The 20675-nt window shown below is 45.0% G+C and overlaps 1 long non-coding RNA gene across 1 annotated transcript in view; it reads right to left on the bottom strand.

Moving 5' to 3' along the window:
* The window catches only part of LOC132658770 (uncharacterized), a 44488-nt gene extending 32061 nt beyond the window's left edge, over positions 1-12427 (bottom strand). The window contains exons 1-2 of the long non-coding RNA XR_009598780.1: positions 12334-12427; positions 5519-5582 (exon numbers count right to left, since the gene is read on the bottom strand). This is a non-coding gene — a long non-coding RNA (uncharacterized LOC132658770). The remainder of the gene's footprint in view (positions 1-5518; positions 5583-12333) is intronic.
* Positions 12428-20675: the final 8248 nt, after the last annotated feature.

Genomic DNA, 20675 nt, shown 5'->3' with positions numbered 1-20675 from the left:
AAATCTCCCCTCTCCCTGGGACCAGGCTTCCCTGATAGCTCAGTTGGTAAAGAATCCCCCTGCACTACAGGAGACCCTGGTTCGATCCCTGGGTCAGGAAGATCCACTGGAGAAGGGAATAGGCTACCCACTCCAGGATTCTTGGGCTTCCCTGGTGCCTAAGCTGGTAAAGAATCCGCCTGCAATGCGGGAGACTTGGGTTCCAACCCTGGGCTGGGAAGACCCCCTGGGGAAAGGAAAGGCTATCCACTCCAGTAGGCTACCCACTCCAGTATTCTGGCCTAGAGAATTCCATGGACTGTATATAGTCCACGGAGTCTCTAAGAGTCGGACAAGACTGAGCAGCTTTCACAATGTAAGCCCTGAGACCAACCTGCAAGGACTTCACTTCAAAGGCTTTGCTCTGTTTTCACTACATCTGTGGCTGCAGACACCAGGAGAGACTCTGCCAAGGCATCATTCCTGGTAGTGTTCCTACCAGGGGTGCGGAAACCACATTTTGTTAACTGTTTTTGTCCAAACCATACGAATGTGTATTACCATAGGTATTTGATCTCTGTGCCATGCATCATAAACAGATATCTGACGATGCCCCTGGATATCAGACAAGGCACATCCTGCAACTGGAGGCTGAAAGGAGAGACAGCAGGTGAAGTTTTGATGGGAAATGCTCCCTTCTATGCAAAGAAGAGAAGAAAAGCAAAAAGCAGACAAACAAAAAACTCATGATCTGAAAAGAAAAAGGAAGCCGAATGTTCACTGTAGCACTATTTAAACTACCCAGGACACAGGAGCAACTTAGACGCCCATCGATAGAAGAATGGATAAAGAAAATGTGGTACATACATGCGATGGAATATTACTCAGCCATAAAAAAAAAGAAACAGAAACACAGATTTCAAGAAAAAGCTTATGGTCACAAGGGGCGAAGGATGGAGGAAGGGAGAGTCAGGGAGCCTGGGATGGACATGGACACAATACTGTATTTAACATGGAGAACCAGCAAGGACCTGCTGGACAGCACAGGGAACTCTGCTCAATACTCTGTAATAACCCAATGGTCACCAGGGGGAAGGGTGGGGGAAGGGATAGTCAGGGAGTCTAGGATGGACATGGACACACTGATGCATTTATCATGGAGAACCAGCTGCTGGACAGCACAGGGAACTCTGCTCAATACTCTGTAATAACCTTATGGTTCCCAGGGGGAAGGATGGGGGAAGGGATAGTCAGGGAGTCTGGGATGGACATGGACACACGGCTGTATTTAACATGGAGAACCAACAAGGACCTGCTGGACAGCACAGGGAACTCTGCTCAGTGTCACGTGGCAGCCTGGATGGGAGGGGAGTTTGGGGGAGAATGGATATGCGTATATGTGTGGCTAAGTTCCTTCACTGTTCACCTGAAACTACCACCATATTTTTAATTGGCTATACTCTAATACAAAATAAAACTTAAAAGACATAAAAACAACAACAAAAAAAGTCCACATCAGGCTGGAATTTGAATCCAGATGAAAAAAGATGCATTTATCCCCTTGGAGTCAAAAGACCCTTCGGAGAGATGAACAGAACTTTTAGTTACTGTCCATTAAAACCTGGAATACCACCAAGAAATGCTAATGGAAGAGAAGCTGAGTTTCACCTCCTACCAGACGTCAATTCATACTGCAAATAAAATCAGGTCAATGCAGGTACAAAATAACACTCCCAACAATGGGGCATTATTTTAGTTTTCAGATATAGTGATTACAGATAGAGCTGTACATATTACCTGTATTTTTCTTGCACATAGAGTATTACGCACATTAAGTGTTATCACCCACTCACGTCCTAAGTCTTTTGCAATGCCATGGACTGTAGCCCTCCAGGCTCCTCTGTCCATGGCAATTATCCAGGCAAAAATACTGGAGTGGGTTGCCATTCCCTTCTTCAGGGGATCTTCCCTACCCAGGGATCAAACCTGGGTCTCCTGCATTGCAGGAAGATTCTATGCTGGCTGAAACTCCTGGAAGGCGCTATTACTATTATAATTACAGGCACTAGTATTACAAGCATTAGGCGTGGTATACCGCATCCTCACTACACACTAAATGGATACCAAAGGAAACAACTTTTCGTCTCTGCTAAGAGTTCTCCTTCTATCTTCAAGGCTGGATCTATGATAAATTACATCTAAGGCGGCCTCCGTCTGTTATCTCCCCGTTGATAACAAACATTTGATGCCTCAGCTGTCCTCTAGGTGCTCATGATTATGGAAGAGTAAGTGAGGGTTGAGACATGGTCACAGGTGAGATGAAACGTTGGGGACGTGACATTCAGCGCCACGTGACAGACTTTCTCGGTGGTCCAGTGGCTGAGAATCCGCCTGCCAATGCCAGGGACATGGGTTCCATCCCTGGTCCGGGAAGATCCCGCCTGCCTTAGGGCAACTGAGCCTGTGCGTTACAGCTACTGACTCCACGTGTGGCAACGACCGAAGCCCCATTTCCCTCAATGAGGAAAATCACCACAGGAGAAGTGCACGTCTTGCAACTCAGAGTGGCCCCAACTGGCTGCAACTAGAGAAAATCCCTTACCCAGCAACAAAGACCCAGGGCAGATAAAAATGTAAAAAAAAAAAAAAAAAGAGAAAAAAAAAAAAGCCACATGACGCTGAATGTGGGATTCTTGAATGGGCTGGGGTGGGGGGAAGCATTCCTTCATTCACGCGGAGGTGAGTTCCATTCACAGTGATGGAATCGGACACATTGGAATTTAGTCACAAGGTACTCATGTCATTGCTTAAGCTGACCCTCCAATACCTTGGCCAGCTTATGGGAAGCGTCAACTCATTGGAAAAGACCCCGAAACACTGAAGGCAAGAGGAGAAGGGGGCGACAGAAGGTGAGATGGTTGGATGGCATCACGAACTCAATGCACATGAGTTTGAGCACACTCTGGGAAATACTGAAGGGCAGGGCGGCCTGCTGTGCTGCAGCCCACGGGATCCCAAAGAGTCGGACACGACTGAGCGGCGGAACTACCACCTCAGCAGAGACTCAGGTTTCTAGGTTTATATAGAGTTTTACTTTTCTAAAACCAACTCTCCCTGCCTTTTTGCTTCTGCTCCCAAACAGCTAATCTTCTAGTATCAAACTTAAAACTCCCTCACATATTGAAACAGATTTAGAATATGCTTGTATTTTTCTCTGCGGTGGAAATAAAATTGCCAGAGGGAAATCTTCACTGACAGTCTCATTCCAGTGCTATTTCCCCCCTGGTTTTTCATTTATATTACATTCTAATTTCTAACCTGCTTCAAAGTGTGTGGTTCAAGAAAATTCAAAAGCAAATGCGATTCTCTCTGTAATAAGCATTATGGGATTTGGTTTCCCATAAAGAAGCTAGTATTATGTAAAGGTGGCTTAAGAGGAGTTGAATAATATATATATATATTTTTTAACATCACTGAAGGAAGCTGTTTAAAGCCCCACTAGGATTTCAGTTCAGGATTAAGTAAGAGCTGAAACAGTCACACATTCTATTGTTCTGAAATTCGGTTCACTCAAATATGAAACGGAAAGTCCAATTTTCAGAAGTAATGTCCCAAATTAACTATCCATCTGTGCGGGTAGTAAATATGATTACTTCTGCTGTCCATATTTCTACTCTTCACTGATTATTAGTTATATACGTCAATAAAAGAGGAAAGAAATGAAGATGACTTTCTAAAAATATCTCATTTTCCCTAATAAGACAGTTTTAAATGCCAGCTGGACTTTTGAAGTATTACAGTCATTTAAACATTACCCGACAGGTTATGGATTTCAACTAGTCTTTTACTTGGATTTACTGGTGGCTCAGTGGTAAACAACCCACCTGGCAATGCAGTAGACGTGGGTTTGATCCCTGGGCCAGGGAAGACCCCCTGGAGGAGGAAACGGCCACCCACTCCAGTATTCCTGCCTGGAGAATCCCATGGACAGGGAAGGCTGGCGAGCTACAGTCCATGGGGTTGCAAAGAGTCAGACGCCACTGAACAATGAGACTATTACCTATGCTCTTTTGTATTACACTTAAATTCAGCCTGTGATATTCCACCGCCCCCCCCCCCGCCATGTTTACTAGGCTTTTGTATCCAATCCACATTCGTATAATGAATTGGGATTTGTTTCTCGTTTCTGTTTCCTTAGCCTCTCAATACCAGAGTAAGCTCTGTTGGCTTTATCCCTTTCATGAAAAGCCTGCCAACATGATGAGTTAGAAACTCCATTTTGCAAATGGGATCTAATCAAACTTAAAAGCTTTTGCACAGCAAAAAAAAGAGACTATAAACAGAGCGAAAAGACAATCTATGGGACGGAAGAAAAATTTGCAAACAATGCAAATGACAGGAGCTTAATCTCCCAAAAAACACAAGACAGCTCATACAGCTCAATAACGCACAAAACAACTCACTCAAAAAAATGGGCAGAGACCTGAACATACATTTTTCCACCGGAGAATTATGGATGACCAAAGGACACATGAAAAGGTGCTCACCATCGCTGATTATCTCAGAGAAACGCAAATCAAAACTACAATGAGCTATCACCTCACACGGATCAGAATGACCATTATTTACAGTTTACAGACAATAAATGCTGGCAAGGGGAAGGAGAGAAGGGAACCCTCCTACAGTGTTAGTGGGAATGCAAAGTGCTGCCTCCACTAGGGAAAACAGTATGGAGGTTCCTTAAAAAAAAAAATAGAGCTACCATATGATTCAGAAATCCCACTCCTGGGCACGTATCTGCAGAAATGCATAATTCAGAAGGATATACGCACCCTAATGTTCATAGCAGCACTTTTTACAATAGTGAGACGTGGATACAGCTGAGTCATAGTCTCCTGTATATATTTACCGCAACTTCTTTATCCATTCCTATGTGGGTGGACACTTAGGTGGCTCCCTGCTGCTACTGCTGAGTCGCTTCAGTCATGTCCGACTCTGTGCGATCCCATAGACGCCAGCCCACTAGGCTCCTCCGTCCCTGGGATTGTCCAGGCAAGAACACTGGAGTGGGTTGCCATTTCCTTCTCCAGCGCATGAAAGTGGAAAGTGAAAAGGGAAATTGAAGTCGCTCAGTCATGTCCAACCCTCAGCAACCCCATGGACTGCAGCCCACCAGGCTCCTCCATCCATGGGATTTTCCAGGCAAGAGTACTGGAGTGGGGTGCCATTTCCTTCTCCAATGCATGAAAGTGGAAAGTGAAAGTGAAGTCGCTCAGTCGTGTCTGACTCTTTGCGACCCCATGGACTGCAGCCCACCAGGCTCCTCCATCCATGCGATTTTCCAGGCAAGAGTACTGGAGTGGGGTGCCATTGCCTTCTCCTACATTGCTCCCACGAGCTGGCTATTGTGACCGGTGCTATCAGTATGTCCTTTCAAGTTATGGTTTTCTCTGGAAATATGCCCAGACTCTAGCACATTTTTTTTTTCCCCCCAAAGAACCTCTAGTTTCCAGAAATAATTCATACATTAAAGACTTACAGGTATGCTTCCATCTGTTTCTTTCTCAGGACTCAGGAAGTCTTGCTAACGACCATCAGCCCACCTGGAAGGGAAACAGAGTTTGGCTCAATTGTAGTCTTCCTCCAAAATACTTCCGCTGTGCTGGTTGGGATCCCGTTTTGAATATTTGCCGCAAAGACGCTTTATTATTCAAACACTTGAGGTTTCAAAACATCACATGCTTGTAGGTGCCATTTATAATCCACTGAGATAAGTTCTAAGCTTACAGAAGATGAACTTTTCACGTTGAAACATGTTTACAACGGGAAAGAAAGAAGGAAGATGGTGGAAGTCCAGCAACCATAATCCAGCGTACATAGGTTTAAAGTTGAGACTTTCCACTCAAATGTTTACTTAAAAAAAAAAAAAAGGTAAGAGGAAGTATGCATTATTCTAATAGCATATTTGTCCTCCTCTCAGCCTAGACAACCCTTTTCATGAAACTGTCTTGTATCACTCACGTGAAGACAGGGTTATTATTCATTGACTCATGAATAATACATAGGATTTTTGTGTGCAATTTTTTACATTCTGATGAATGTATCATTCTGCATTGCCTCATTTGCACACAACACTGACTCCTACATAACTAGTTTTGTTCGATGAATCCATTCTCCATGTTTCACCATTTCTACATGTAGTGTTAATTCTGTCCCTGTTCCTAGGTAAGTAACGTGAAGGTTCTGTGTTCCTTTCCTATTCCTCTCTGTCTCACGGCCCCCACTGGACTGATCCAATTTTGATTAGCCCTCTTATCCTCCATGGGTTTGTAATTTGATGTTTGTTTCCTAGTCTTCAGTGGTTAATCCTCACATTTTAATTCATGCATACAAAATATATGTAACTACTTGACATATCTAACTTTCTCCTCAAAGACTGAAGAATCTGAAAGTATTTTAAACCTTATCGTCACCTGCCGTCTTCCATGCATTGTTTTCTAGGATTGTAAATCCAACATTTTCGCACATTATAAACGAAAGTAAACAATTATTTGGACCACTGTAGATATAAGATCATGGCTCAAAAGGGCTCCATACACAATCACATATTTTGCTCCTAGGTTTAACTGTCATGGACTTCCCTGGCGGCCCAGACGGTAAAGAGTTTGCCTGCAATGAGGGAGACCCAGGTTTCCTCCTTGGGTCGGGAAGATGCCCTGGAGGAGGGAATGGAAACCCACTCCGCTACTCTTGCCTGGAATTCTGTGGACAAAAGAGTAGCTGTCATGTTCTACAAACATACAGGCATATTTCTGCATTGTGTGTTGTAAAGATTTATGCCACATTTTCATGTTTTGCGAATAATTCCCCCCCCCCTTTTTTTTATAAATTGAAATTTTGTGGCATCCTGCAGTGCCAAGATATTCACTATCTTTTAGCAATAAAGTATTTTTAAATTATGGTATGTAATTTGTTAGCTATAACACTCCTGCACACTTAATAGATTGTACTATATTAGAAACTCAACTTTTGTATACGCTAGGAAATTAAACTTGCGTGACTCACTTTACTGTGGTATTCTAGACTCAAGCCCGCAATATGTGGGCATGCCTATATTCTCTGGAAATTTTATTTACCAGAGTCCCAGGGAGCTCCAGTAGCTTGAGTGTGTACATGCCTGAAAATATTTTATGGGCTCTTCGATCCTGAGTGACACTGTAATTTGCTAATCAATTACTTTTTGGTGTTTATTTCCATGCAACTCTTTGAAGCTACCTGTGGTACGGGCTTCCCCGGTGGTCTAGTGGTTAAGAATCCACCTGCAAATCCAGGGGATGAGTTCGATCCCTGGTCTAGGAAGATCCCACACGCCACAGGGCAGCTCAGCCTGGGGGCCACAACTACTGGGCCTATGGGCTCTAGAGCACATGCTCTGCCACAAGAGAAACCACAGCAACAAGAAGCCCCGTGCCACGAAAGAGTAGCCCCCACTCGCCACAGCTAGAGACAGCCTGAGGATGGCAGCAAAGATTCAGCTCAGCCAAACATACGTTAAGTGGAAAAAGATATCTGTGGTATCTTGGAACCTACCACTGAATGAAATAATGTGTATTTTTATTTCTTTATATGTAATTTTTAAAAATAACAACATTTCAGCTCACAATAGTTTTACTCTTTTATTGCATTTTATGCTTCTGTGTTGGCATTTGGAATTTCCTTTTCCTGTTTCTCAGGCAAGTAATGGTTTAGAATATTTTCAATCCAGTTTCTATGTGTCTGCAGTTCAACAGGGCAGGGTTCCCCAACCTCTGGGCCACAGACTGGTATGTCCTCTCAGAATAAGCTTAGAAATAAAGTGCACAGTAAATGCAATGTGCTTGAATCATCCTAAAACCATCCTCCTTCCCCAGTCCACGTAAAGATGTCTTCCACAAAACTGGTCCCTGGTGCCAAAGATGCTGGGGACCACCGACACTATCTGGGTTCTCCCTAATCCTTCTCAAAGGATGCGATACAGCTTTCGCTAAACTGAGGCAATGATTTCTGTTTTCACTTTCGACTTTATGAACGTGTATCCATGCCTGGATGCAAAGTTTCTGTTCATGTATCAAGCGCTTTACCAGAAACAGGTTTATCAAGTCAGCAGAATCTAGGTCATTTCACTCAAGGAAGTTATACTATCAGTTCAGTTCAGTTCAGTCGCTCAGTCGTGCCCGACTCTTTGCGACCCCATGAATCGCAGCACGCCAGGCCTCCCTGTCCATCACCAGCTCCCAGAGTTCACTCGGACTCACGTCCATCAAGTCAGTGATGCCATCCAGCCATCTCATCCTCGGTCGTCCCCTTCTCCTCCTGCCCCCAGTCCCTCCCAGCAGCAGAGTCTTTTCCAAGGAGTCAACTCTTCTCATGAGGTGGCCAAAGTACTGGAGTTTCAGCTTTAGCATCATTCCCTCCAGAGAACACCCAGGGCTGATCTCCTTCAGGATGGACTGGTATATGCATCAACGAATCTGTGGTTTTGATTTGATGCAATCATTGCTAGGAGGCTGCAGGAATGCTTTCTAGAGAGGAGAAGAGTGTTTACCTAACACTGGCCACCTACCAAGTGCTTACTGCGCAAGTAAGTGTGAGTAGGTGCACTCAGTCAAGTCTGACTCTTTGCAGCCCCATGGACTGTAGCCCCACCTGGCTCCTCTGTCCATGGGGTTCTGCAGGCAAGAATACTGGAGTGGGTTGCCATGCCCTCCTCCAGGGGATCTTCCCGAACCAGGGATCGAACCCACGTCTCTTGCATCTCCTGCACTGGCAGCTGTGTTTTTCACCACGGAGCCACCTGAATTTCAAAACGAGTGGTATCTGAGCAGGAGAGAAAGACAGCTGGGAAGAGAAGCAGGCTCAGGTAGGTTTATGGAGAAGGGTGAGTATACAAGGGTGTTTGGCCCAGTGGGTGAGGGGTAGTTAACTGCGGTTTCTCATTTCTTTAGCAGTTGGGAGGCAGGGTGGGTCCCCACATTGACAACCTTTTCCTGAAGCCTGGGATAGGCAGGGTAATGACCGTTATACTCACTGAAATGATCCTCTGAGTATTGCAAATCATATCCTTATAACACTCATAATGACGCTGTGATTTATCTGTATTTTTCACGTATTCTGGGGAAGGACAAGCCCCTACACCACAACCAGAGAGATGTCCCTGCTTGCTGCAACCAGAGAAAGCCCGTGTGCAGTAACAAAGACTCAGCACTGCCAAAAATAAATAAACAAGTCGGTAAAATAAAATACACAGCAGAGAAAAGTGACTTGTGCCACGACTGGTTCATACAAGTCCCGGGAGAGGTGAATGTCTTTGGAGTTATGATGTGCGTCTAAAGGAGGGCTTAGGAGATCCAACCAGTCCATCCTAAAGGAAATCAACCCTGAATATTCATTGGAAGGACTGAGGCTGAGGCTGAAGCCCCAATCCTTAGGCCACCTGATGTGAAAAGCTGACTCATTGGAAAAGAGCCTGATGCTGGGAAAGATTGAAGGCGGGAGGAGAAGGGGACGACAGAGGATGAGATGGTTGGACGGCATCACTGACTTGATGGACATGAGTTTGAGCACGCTCCGGGAGATTGTGAAGGACAGGGAGGCCTGGCGTGCAGCAGCCCATTGGGGTTGCAAGGAGTCAGACATGACTGAGCGACTGAATGATAGCAACGAAGCAGGGCTTTCTCATGACATTTCGTCACAGATGGGGATCATCTGGGGTGCATGCCCGTCTGAGCTCAAACTTCATCCACATGGAGCTGCTGGGTCTTTCCCAAGGAGCAAGCAGTTCTGGTTCCTCTTTGGTCCCTGTTGGGTTTGCATAACAGAGGAATAACACCTCTCTGAGAGTCCCTGCCTCAGTCAGCTGTACGAGTGGAGAGGCCAGTGGCGTGGGGTATCCGAGTGAGATTAAGGTTTCCGATCAGAGTCTCACCTAGGTGCCGGAATGGAGGCATTCAGTAGATGTGATCAAGCCCATGAAGAGATGAATGGATAAGGAAGATGCAGTCCATATATACTGGACTTCCCATACACAACTAGTGGTGACGAATGTGCCTGTCGATGCAGGAGACGTAAGACACACAGCTCGATTCCTGGGCTGGGAAGATTCCCTGGAGGATGAAATGGCAACCCACTCTGGTATTCTTGCCTGGAGAATCCCATGGACAGAGGAGCCTGGTGGGCTACAGTCCATGGGGTTGCAAGGAGCTGGACATGACTGCTGTGACTTAGCACACACAGTCCATATATACAAATGAATATTACTCAGCCAAGAAAGAAGGAAACTTTCCCATGTGCAGCCACATGGATGGACTTGGAGGGCATTATACTAAGTGAAATAAGTCAGTCAGTCAGTTCAGTCTCTCAGTCATGTCCGACTCTTTGCCACCTCATGGACTGCAGCACGCCAGGCCTCCCTGTCCATCACCAACTCTCAGAACTTGCTCAAACTCATGTCCATTGAGTCGGTGATGCCATCCAACCATCTCATCCTCTGTCGCCCCCTTCTGCTCCCGCCTTCCATCTTTTCCAGCATCAGGGTCTTTTCCGATGAGTCGCCTTTTTGCATCAGGTGGTCAAAGGATCGAAGCTTTGGCTTCAGCTTCAGTCCTTCCAATGAATATTCAGAACTGATTTCCTTTAGGATGGACTGGTTGGATCTCCGTGCAGTCCAAGGGGCTCTCAAGAAATAAGTCAGAGAAAGACAAATACGGGATGACATCACTGAATGAAATAACGCCATTTGAAGCCACACGGATGGACCTGGAGATGGTCATAGGAAGTGAAGTAAGCCAGACGGACAAAGACAAATGCCATTTGACATCACTTATGTGCGGCATCTTAAAAAATGGTTCACATGAACTCATTTACAAAAGAAACGGAGGCACAGATGTAAAAAACAAACCTATGGCTGAGCGCCGAAGAATTGATGCTTCTGAACTGTGGGGTTGGAGAAGACTCTTGAGAGTCCCTTGGACTGCAAGGAGATCCAACCAGTGCATTCTGAAGGAGATCAGCCCTGGGATTGCTTTGGAGGGAATGATGCTGAAGCTGAAACTCCAGTACTTTGGCCACCTCGTGCGAAGAGTTGACTCATTGGCAAAGACTCATGCTGGGAGGGATTGGGGGCAGGAGGAGAAGGGGACGACAGAGGATGAGAGGGCTGGATGGCATCACGGACTCGATGGATGTGAGTCTGTGTGAACTCCAGGAGTTGGTGATGGACAGGGAGGCCTGGCGTGCTGAGATTCATGGGGTTGCAAAGAGTCGGACACGACTGAGCTGAACTGATGGTGACCAGGGGCTAAGGAGGGAGAGGGACAGATTTGGAGATGCGGATTGACATATACACACCACTATATATACAACTGATGAGTAATATGTCCTTACTGTAAAGCACAAGGAACTCTACGCAATACTCTGTAACGATCTATAAGGGAACAGAATCTAAAACAGAGTCGATATACGTGTAACTCGGTCACTTTGGTACAGAAGAAACTAGTACAACGTTGTACATCAACTAAACGCCAATAAAAATGTAGAAATGAAAGTAAATAATGCAAATGAATGAGCCAAACCAGAAGCTGACCCACTGACGCAGAGAACGACCTTAGGGTTAGCAAACAGGGAAGGGAGGGAGGGATGAGGCAGGAGTTCGGGATTAACATACACACACTCAAGCTGAAAGTCGGTTAGTCGTGTCTGACTCTTTGCAACTCCATGGACTACAGTCCATGGGATTCTCCAGGCCAGAATACTGGAGTCGGGTAGCCTTTCCCTTCTCCAGGGGATCTTCCCAACCCAGGGGTCGAACCCAGGTCTCCCACATTGCAGGCGGATTCTTTACCAGTTGAGCCACCAGGGAAGCCCAAGAATACTGGGGTGGGCAGCCTGTCCCTTCTCTTCCTGAACCAGGGGATCTTCCTGACCCAGGAATTGAACTGGGGTCTCCTGCACTGCAGGCGGATTCTTTACCAGCTAAGCTATCAGGGAAGTGTACACATACCACTCTGTTCAAGACAGATAAATAACAAGGATGTACTATGGAGCACAGGGAACTAGGGTCAGTATCCGGTGAGAAATATTCAATATCCTGCTTTTTTTCCATAGTGGAAAAGAATATGGGAAAGTCTATCTATTGCTCAATCACTTTGCCGAACATCTGAAATGAAGACAGCACTGTACATCAAGTATCAGTCCAGTTCAGTTCAGTCCAGTCGCTCAGTCGTGTCTGACTCTCTGCCATCCCATGAATCGCAGCACACCAGGCCTCCCTGTCCATCACCAGCTCACATAAACTATGAAAAAAAAAAAAAAGGCTACCATCTTTGTTGCATCATATTGGTGACGCTGCCGTGACGTTCTGTGGTTCTCAGAGTCCGGTCCTCCAGGCCTAAAATGATTGTTTACCATTTTCCAGGTAGCGCAGTTACGTTTCTCCTCTCTGAAGGGCATTTGCTTGGTTCCCATTGCCTACAAACGAGAACGCGAGCGTCACTTATCCTGGCCACCAGCCTGAGCTATGCTGTCTATTTGCACATCCTTCCATGGAGGTTCCCGAAAAGCCTATTTACACCTTCCCAAGGGGCAGGCTGTTCAGCCTATGTGGGCCTCTCAGTCTGGATTTTCCAACCCTCTGTCATCATTTTTCATCATGTTTTCCTTTTCATTTTTAAACTTCTACTTCTTTTTTATTATGAAAAGATGATTAACGCATGTAGAGGAGACTTGGAAAATACAGAACAAGGCTACATATACTTCCAATGCATCCTGCAATTATTTTTAAGTAGGTAAATTAAGGCTTTTAATTAGAATTTTAATAGCAAACTCTTTAAAAGTAACCGTGAATATAAAGAGAAGCAGAAGAATACAGTAGACCCGGATAAGCAGTATGAAGCCATTCAACATAAAGAAGGTTTACACAATTTTCACACAACAGTGGGATACAAATTCTATTCAAGTTCCCACACAACAAACCTGGAGCCACTGGAACATATCCAGGGACATAAAACCCGGGGCAAAAATTTCATGGCCTCAAGGTGTTGAAATCATACAGAATCCGTGTTGTTATCACTGTAGAAGTGTGTTATGAATGGATATCAAAAGATGCTGGATGATAACCGACACATTTTCAAGTGCAATGGGACATTTACCGTAAGAGATCTTTGACATAGCCATCAAAAACCTCAAGAGTTAAAAGACAGAAGGAAAACCAGAGGGTGACTGCAGAGAAGAAAGCATTGAGATAAGAAGTTAATATCAAAACGAGAAATTAATTTCAAAGCATGCTTTTGGTTCAGTTGACACTCTTTCTTCTCTTGGCTGCTACTTGAGTAATGATCAGGTCTCTATCTTTCAAAAACTTTGCATCTGAGGAAGGAAGCTGAGATGGACCTGGTGTGAACAGGGTCCCACACAGGCCTATTGGGATAACAAGAACAGCAAAAAACCAGGCTTTGTTTTCACGAGCAGACGGATCCATTCAGAGGGGGCAAAGCTCTGCTTTCCAAATGTAGAAAATCTGGAGCTCAAGGCAAGACTGGAGACCGTATAGAACTGGACATGTAGCCAAGTGCTTCCTCAGATACTTAGGGTCTGGTTCTCTCTCCTGTAGGGAATGGCCCCACTCCAGCATGTTTAAAGGAAGTGGCTTTGTTTCTATTACACTTTCCAAGTGGGCATAAAGTTTACCGAAAGGAATTCACACGTGCGACCCCGTGGATTATATTCCACCAGGCTCCTCTGTCCCTGGGATTCTCTGGGCAAGAATACTGGTGTGGGTTGCCATGCCCTTCTCCAGGGGATCGTCCCAGACCCAGGGATTGAATATGTGTGTCCGGTTACTGATGCACTGACAGCTTGATTCTTTACCACTGAGCCCAATAAAAGGAATCCGTTGTTCAGTCGCTCAGTTGTGTCCACATCTTTGAGACCCCATGGACTGCAGCACACCACAGTTCCCTGTCCATCACCATCTCCCAGAGTTTGCTCAAATTCCATGGAGTCGGTGATGCCATCCAACCATCTCATCCTCTGTCGTCCCCTCCTCCTCCCGCCTTCAACCTTTCCCAGCATCAGAGTCTTTTCCAATGAGTTCTCTCTTCACATCAGGTGGTCAAAGTGTTGGAGCTTCAGCCTTTCTCAGAACCCAGGCTCCTACAACTCCTGACCTCCTCCAGGCTCCTGTTGAAAGACTTCTCTTTATGGGATCAGTCCTGCCAGTGGCATCGCACCAGCTCCCAAACGCTTTGGTATGAAACCTCACTTCTCGTTTTGCTTACATTGCTAAAAGACAAGCTGATAAATTCCTGGTGAACTGAATTGAATACTTACAGAGGAATTTTTATTAGAAGGTTTTACAACAAGATCTACAAATCACTGTTATGATGGGTCATTTGCTGGGGTGCAGAAATAGCTCCGTAATACGGAAATGGATGTTATAATGGTAACTATTCATATGATGCTGAGTGTCGTATTTTATTTCTATATAATCTCTCTCATTGGGATACATTTTCCTTGCTTTACAAATATAAAATGAGAAAACGTGAGTGCCAAAGACTGTGAACTTTTCATGTCCGTGACCAAGTTCAACGCTGACTCTCTTTTCCATGGACGATAAACTGGCTAATACCGATTCTTTGAGCTTTAATTCCTCCAACTCTATGACAGTTGAGAAAGCTACTTCTCTCATAGAGGTTGGGCTTCCCAGGTGGTTCAGGAGAAAAAGAATCTGCCTGCCAACGTGGAAGTCCTGGGTTTGATCCCTTGCGTTGGGAAGACCCCCTTGGAGAATGAAATGGTAACCCACTCCAGTATTCCTGCCTGGGAAATCCCACGGACAAAGGAGCCTGGCAGGCTACCATCCATGGGGTCGCAAAGAGACAAACGTGACTGAGTGATTCGGCACGCACCCACAAGCAATGTGGTAATATTTCTTCTGAGTCCCCTTTGGACTCTAACAGCTCTTGTAATGGTTTCCATCTCTTAGGAATCTATTTTCATCAGTTTTTAAATTTTAACTCCATAAACAAACTGTTTAATCACCCTTGCATATTTTGAAATTTAAATCATAAGCAATTTCCATCAAACCGCTGCCTCCTACTCTTAAGAAATAGGTATGACCATCCAGGTGGTTACATGGTGGCTCAGATGGTAAAGAACTTGCCTGCAATGCAGGAGACCCAGGTTGGACCCCTGTGTCAAGAAGATCCAGTCCATGGATTTGCAAAGAGCTGGACACAGCTGAGTGACCACACTTTCATCCTATACCTGCAGACAATATGTAGACGACTTGATCACTGATCTTTTCAGACACCTATTATTTGTGTTGTTGATGTTTCTCTGTGGGTTTCCTTTTTTTTTTTTAATTTATTGATCTCTACTCTAATTTATATAACTGATTTTTTTTAATTTGCTTTAAATCTAAATTCACTTTCTATGCTTCCCTAAGACACTTAGGTTATCCTTTTTATATCTCTCTTTTCTAATATGTGCATTTGATATTGTAAAAGTCCCATGAAACCCAGCTTTCACTGCACCGTACATGTTTCAATAAGCTGTATTTTTTTCCCCACGAGTCATTCAGAACTGTGTCATTTAATCTCCAGTGAGTTGAGAATTCTTGATCTATCTTTCAGTCCTTGCTTTCTAATTTAGATCCATGTACACTAGGAAGCTATTTTCTATTTTTGTTCTTTCACTTAGGGTATGTCATGTTTTATCACCCAGAATGTGTTCCCAGTTGCATGTGAACTTGAGAAGAATGTGCTTGCTGCTATGGTTGGATGGAATATTCTATAAACGCCAATGAGATCAACTTGAATGATACAGCTGTTACGTTGAGCGACGCCCTTACTGATTTTCAGCCTGAGGGATCTATCAGTTATTGATGAAGATAAGTGGAATTCTACAGCTAGAAAGAGGGAATTTTTCTCTTTCTTCTCTCACTTCTGTAAGGTTTTACCTCCTATATTTTTATACTCCTGGCGAGTACACATTTCAGACTGATAAACCTCCAAGGAGAACTGTCCACTTTAACATATTTTCACCCTCAATGCTTTTCCTTGTCCTGAAATCTAGTCTCTCAAAAATTAACGCATCTTTTGATTTCTCTTTCATTGATTAGCGCAGGCCTGCTTAAATCTTCATTTTCTATCTCTGAGTTTACATTTCAAATGGGTTTCCTTTACACAATATGTATGTGTCCCTTAAAAGAAAATTAAACATGCTCTTACAACCTTTTTCTCTTAATCACTATATTTAAAACCTTAACATTTAAAGCAGTTTTTGATATAGCTGAATTAATAGCTAAGATATTTGTGGTGGTTTAGTTGCTGAGTCATGTCCGACTCTTGAGACCCCCTGGACTGTAGCCCGCCAGGCTCGTCAGTCCATGGGATTCTCCAGGCAAGAATATTGGAGTGGGTTGCCGTTTCCTTCACTTCATTTATTCTATTTGGGTTTTAAAATATTTCCCTCATTTGCAGCCTTCTGTTTTCATTTGCGGGTTTAAAATCATTTCACTGTCTCTTCTCTCAACATTAAGTTAGATCCTAATATCTCCCCAGGCATTATCAATATGCATTTTTATCTAATATAGATCCGTCTTTAAACACCACGCTATACAGACCCCAAAGACAGCCACAGCATGGAAGAATTTTATCATATTTATCCTGATGGTTTGCCTACATTAGAAGCCTCTCAATTCAATTCTTTCATTAATTCAATACCATTTAAAGAACACCGTCTCTACTCTAGACATTTCCTAAGGTGTTAGGGATACATTAGAGGAGAAAAGAAGATTGACAAAGACCTCTGCACTTGTGGAAATTGTTTTTGAGTTACAAGACACAGAGAGTATAACAAACGCGCTGTATAATATCTTAAGAAGTTATGAGAGTTGCGGAAATGCATACGCGGAGTATGAGCGACCAGAAGCGGATGGGGGTGTCAGATTTCAAACAGCATGATCAGGAGAGGACTCTGAAAATAGGGTGTCTGAGAGTTCCCTGGTGGTCCAGTGGCTAAGACTCTGAGCTCGCAATTTAGGGGGCCCAAGTTCGATTCCCGCTCAGGGAGCTAGAGTCTAAATGCTGCAACTAAGGCTTCACGTGTGGCAACCAAGACCCAGAGAAGTCAGATTTTAAATATGATAAAATAATTAAATGCATTTTTAAAAATGGAAAATGTGATGTTTGATGTGAGACTTGAAGAGGAAAGGAAGCTGAGTGTGACTCTGGTTAGAGGGAGACGTTTCAGGGAAAATAAATAGCAAGGCTAACGTCCAGAGGCGCAAACCTGTCAGGCTTATTTGAAGCACAGCTGGGAGGTACGTGCGGCCGGGAAGTGGAGGCTAGTAACAACAGCAATGGCTGACGTCAGCCCTGCGGTCATCTAGATGGCTTCGGCCGTGACCCTACAGAAAGAGTGAGCCACTGCAACGCTTTCAAGAAAAGAGGGGCACACACTGCTTTCGCTTTCTGAAGAGGAACCCCAGGCACAGTACCGACGAGAGGGACGGGAAACAGTGGAGATGGAGAGGCCAGTTAGTTGTTCAGCTGATCGAGCTGGAGCTGTGGGATGGATCCATTCAAGGGAAGCAAGACACAGTCTGTCTTGGTTATGCCTCTGGGGTGTGGCTAATGGATGCAGCGGGCAAGAGAGACAGAGAGATCGACAAGGACCTAAAGGATACTTTGGCTGAGACACTGAAATGATATATGGGATTGCCAGGTGGCTCTGTGGATAAAGACTGTGCCTGCCAATGCAGGAGACCCAGGAGACGTGGGTTCAATCCCTGGGTCAGGAAGATCCCTAGGGGGAGGGAATGGCACCACTCCAATATTCTTGCCTGGAGAGTCTCATGGACAGAGGAGCCTGCCGGGCTACAGTCCATAGGGTTGCAAAGAGTAGGGCACGGCTTAGTGACTGAACACACACACATATACACATACACACGTAAGAAAGCACAGAGGTATTTGCATCTATGTTCATCAGTGATACTGGCCTGTAATTTTTCTTAATTTCTTTTTTTTGGTAATATGCTTGTCTGCGTTTGGCATCACCAGGGGGAAGGATGGGGGAAGGGATAGTTAGGGAGTCTGGGATGGACATGGGCACACTGCTGTATTTAACATGGAGGACCAGCAAGGACCTGCTGTCCAGCACAGGGGACTCTGCTTAGTACTCTGTAATAACCTTATGGTCACCAGGGGGAAGGATGGCGGAAGGGATAGTTAGGGAGTTTGGGATGGACATGGACACACTGCTGTATTTATCATGGAGAACCAGCAAGGACCTGCTGGACAGCACAGGGAACTCTGCTCAATACTCTGTAATAACCTTATGGTTCCCAGGGGGAAAGACGGGGGAAGGGATAGTCAGGGAGTCTGGGATGGACAAGGACACACTGCTGTATTTATCATGGAGAACCAGCAAGGCCCTGCTGTCCAGCACAGGGACCTCTGCTTAATACTCTGTAATAACCTTATGGTCACCAGGGGGAAGGATGGCGGAAGGGATAGTTAGGGAGTCTGGGATGGACATGGACACACTGCTGCATTTAACATGGAGAACCAGCAAGGCCCTGCTGGATGGCACAGGGAACTCTGCTCAATGTCAGGTGGTAGCCTGGGATCAAACCCAGGTCTCCTGCATTGTAGGTGGATTCTTTACCATCTGAGCCACCAGGGAAGCCCATTGGAATGGGTGGGCAGCCCATAAATCCTTGTTAAATCAATGTGAAAAAGACTAATTTGGCACAGGCCATTAAGAAGGGTTTAATGATGTAGGCAGTCTGACTCCTTGGGATTCAGTCACCCGGAACAAGAAGGCATTCCAAGCACTTGGTTCACAGCATTCCAAGCTGTGAAATCAGTGCCAAGAAGCAAATGCGTAAGTTAGAAGGCACTGGGCAGCTGAATGCATGCATGCGTGCTAAGTTGCCTCAGTCATGTCAGACTCTCTGTGACCCCATGGACTGTAGCCCACCAGGCACCTCTGTCCATGGGATTCTTCAAAGCAAGAACACTGGAGTGGGTAGCCATGCCCTCCTCCAGGGGACCCCCCAGCAATCGGACCCGCGTCTCTTGCGTCTCTTGCATTGGAAGGCAGGTTCTCTATCACTAGGACCACCTGAGAAAGAGAAGCCTAATCGAGAATGCGAATATTATATCTCTGAGCAATGCAAAAACGAGCTCTTGTGTGTTGTGGGTTAAAAGACAGAGGTTCAGACTTCCCTGGTGTCCCAGGAGTTAACACTTCACACCTTCCAATGGAGGGGGCACAGGTTTCATCCAAGGTCAGGGAGCAAAGATTCCACGGGCCTCTCGGCAATAAAACCTACAATGTATAACAGAAGCAATATTGTAACGGATGCAAAACAGACTTTAAAATTGAGGCACATTAAAAAAAAAACAACAACAGAGTGGCTTTTTCTTTCACACATGCTAGGATGCTTCATGAGACTGGACCATGCCTGAAGGTCCTAGACCTTACGGATGAGTGGAAGGGAAGTTGCCATGGCAACGAAGGCCAGCACACCAGTGGCTGTGCTGGGTGATACAGAATGCTTCAGAGAAAAGCTGCCTGCAGCTGTAAAAAAAAATGTCTGAGACGGAAGTAACACAGCAATGCGGTCTTTTTTCCAACTGGGCATCCATGAACCGTTCTATTCAAGTAGCCACTGATGAACCCCAATCTTGTGCTGCGAGTTAAAAGTTAAAGAGACTGTAAAGTCCGACTCTCTGCGGCCCCATGGACTGTAGCCCATCAGGCTCCTCTGTTCATGGGGTTCTCCAGGCAAGAATACTGGAGTGAGTTGTCATTTCCTTCTCTGGGGGATCTTCCTGACCCTGGGATTGCACCTGGGTCTCCTGAATTGCAGGCAGATTCTTCACCACTGGGCCACCTGGGAAGCCTCAATTGAGAGGACGGACCTCCTCTGTTGAACCGTCTATCCATCCACCCATCCGTCGATGGATATTTGGTTTGTTTCCGCCTTCTACCTCTCATGAATAATAATGCGATGCATGTTCCTATGTGAGTTTACTCTGCACTGTCATTTATCTTAGATACACATTAAGGGGTTAAATTGTTGGGTTGTGTGGTAACTGTGTGCTCCACTGTTGAGAAAGTCCCAGACTGCCTTCCAACGTTGCTGAGACAAGAGTCCAGAGATAAAGGGGGTGATTCTGCTGGAAACATGATCAAACCGAGCATCAAGAATTATTAAACCCGTCTAACACTTGAATTATTACCATATGCTTCCTTTTGATTTCTGATTGATATTCTATAAATCACAAGCAGCTATTGACCCAGATCATCTGGGTGATGTCCTAATTGATCTCCCAGGGATGTGATTTATCTATGAAGCTTAACGTAGCTCCTTCAGTGGGACACGGTGGATGTGTTAATGAGAGTGAGAATACCGTTTTTCTTCTACAATCAAAAAAGGCACACCTCATTACACAGATATAAAGAAAAGATGGTGATGGTTAACCTAATGTCGATAGAAATGAGCTCCAGGAATCATTTCTTATTAAATACATTCAAGTTGAAAGGAGCAATGTCAATTTAGGTGGAGATAGCATGATATCCAATGAAAGAAATGACTGTATTTATTAAACCGCCTTCCTTTCCTGAGGACTGAATGATGAGACAACAGA

The sequence above is a fragment of the Ovis aries genome, chromosome X, assembly GCF_016772045.2.
Source record: "Ovis aries strain OAR_USU_Benz2616 breed Rambouillet chromosome X, ARS-UI_Ramb_v3.0, whole genome shotgun sequence".
Classification (NCBI taxonomy): domain Eukaryota; kingdom Metazoa; phylum Chordata; class Mammalia; order Artiodactyla; family Bovidae; genus Ovis; species Ovis aries.
Note: the sequence above shows the minus strand (reverse complement) of the source record. Positions and strands in the feature narration are given on the sequence as shown.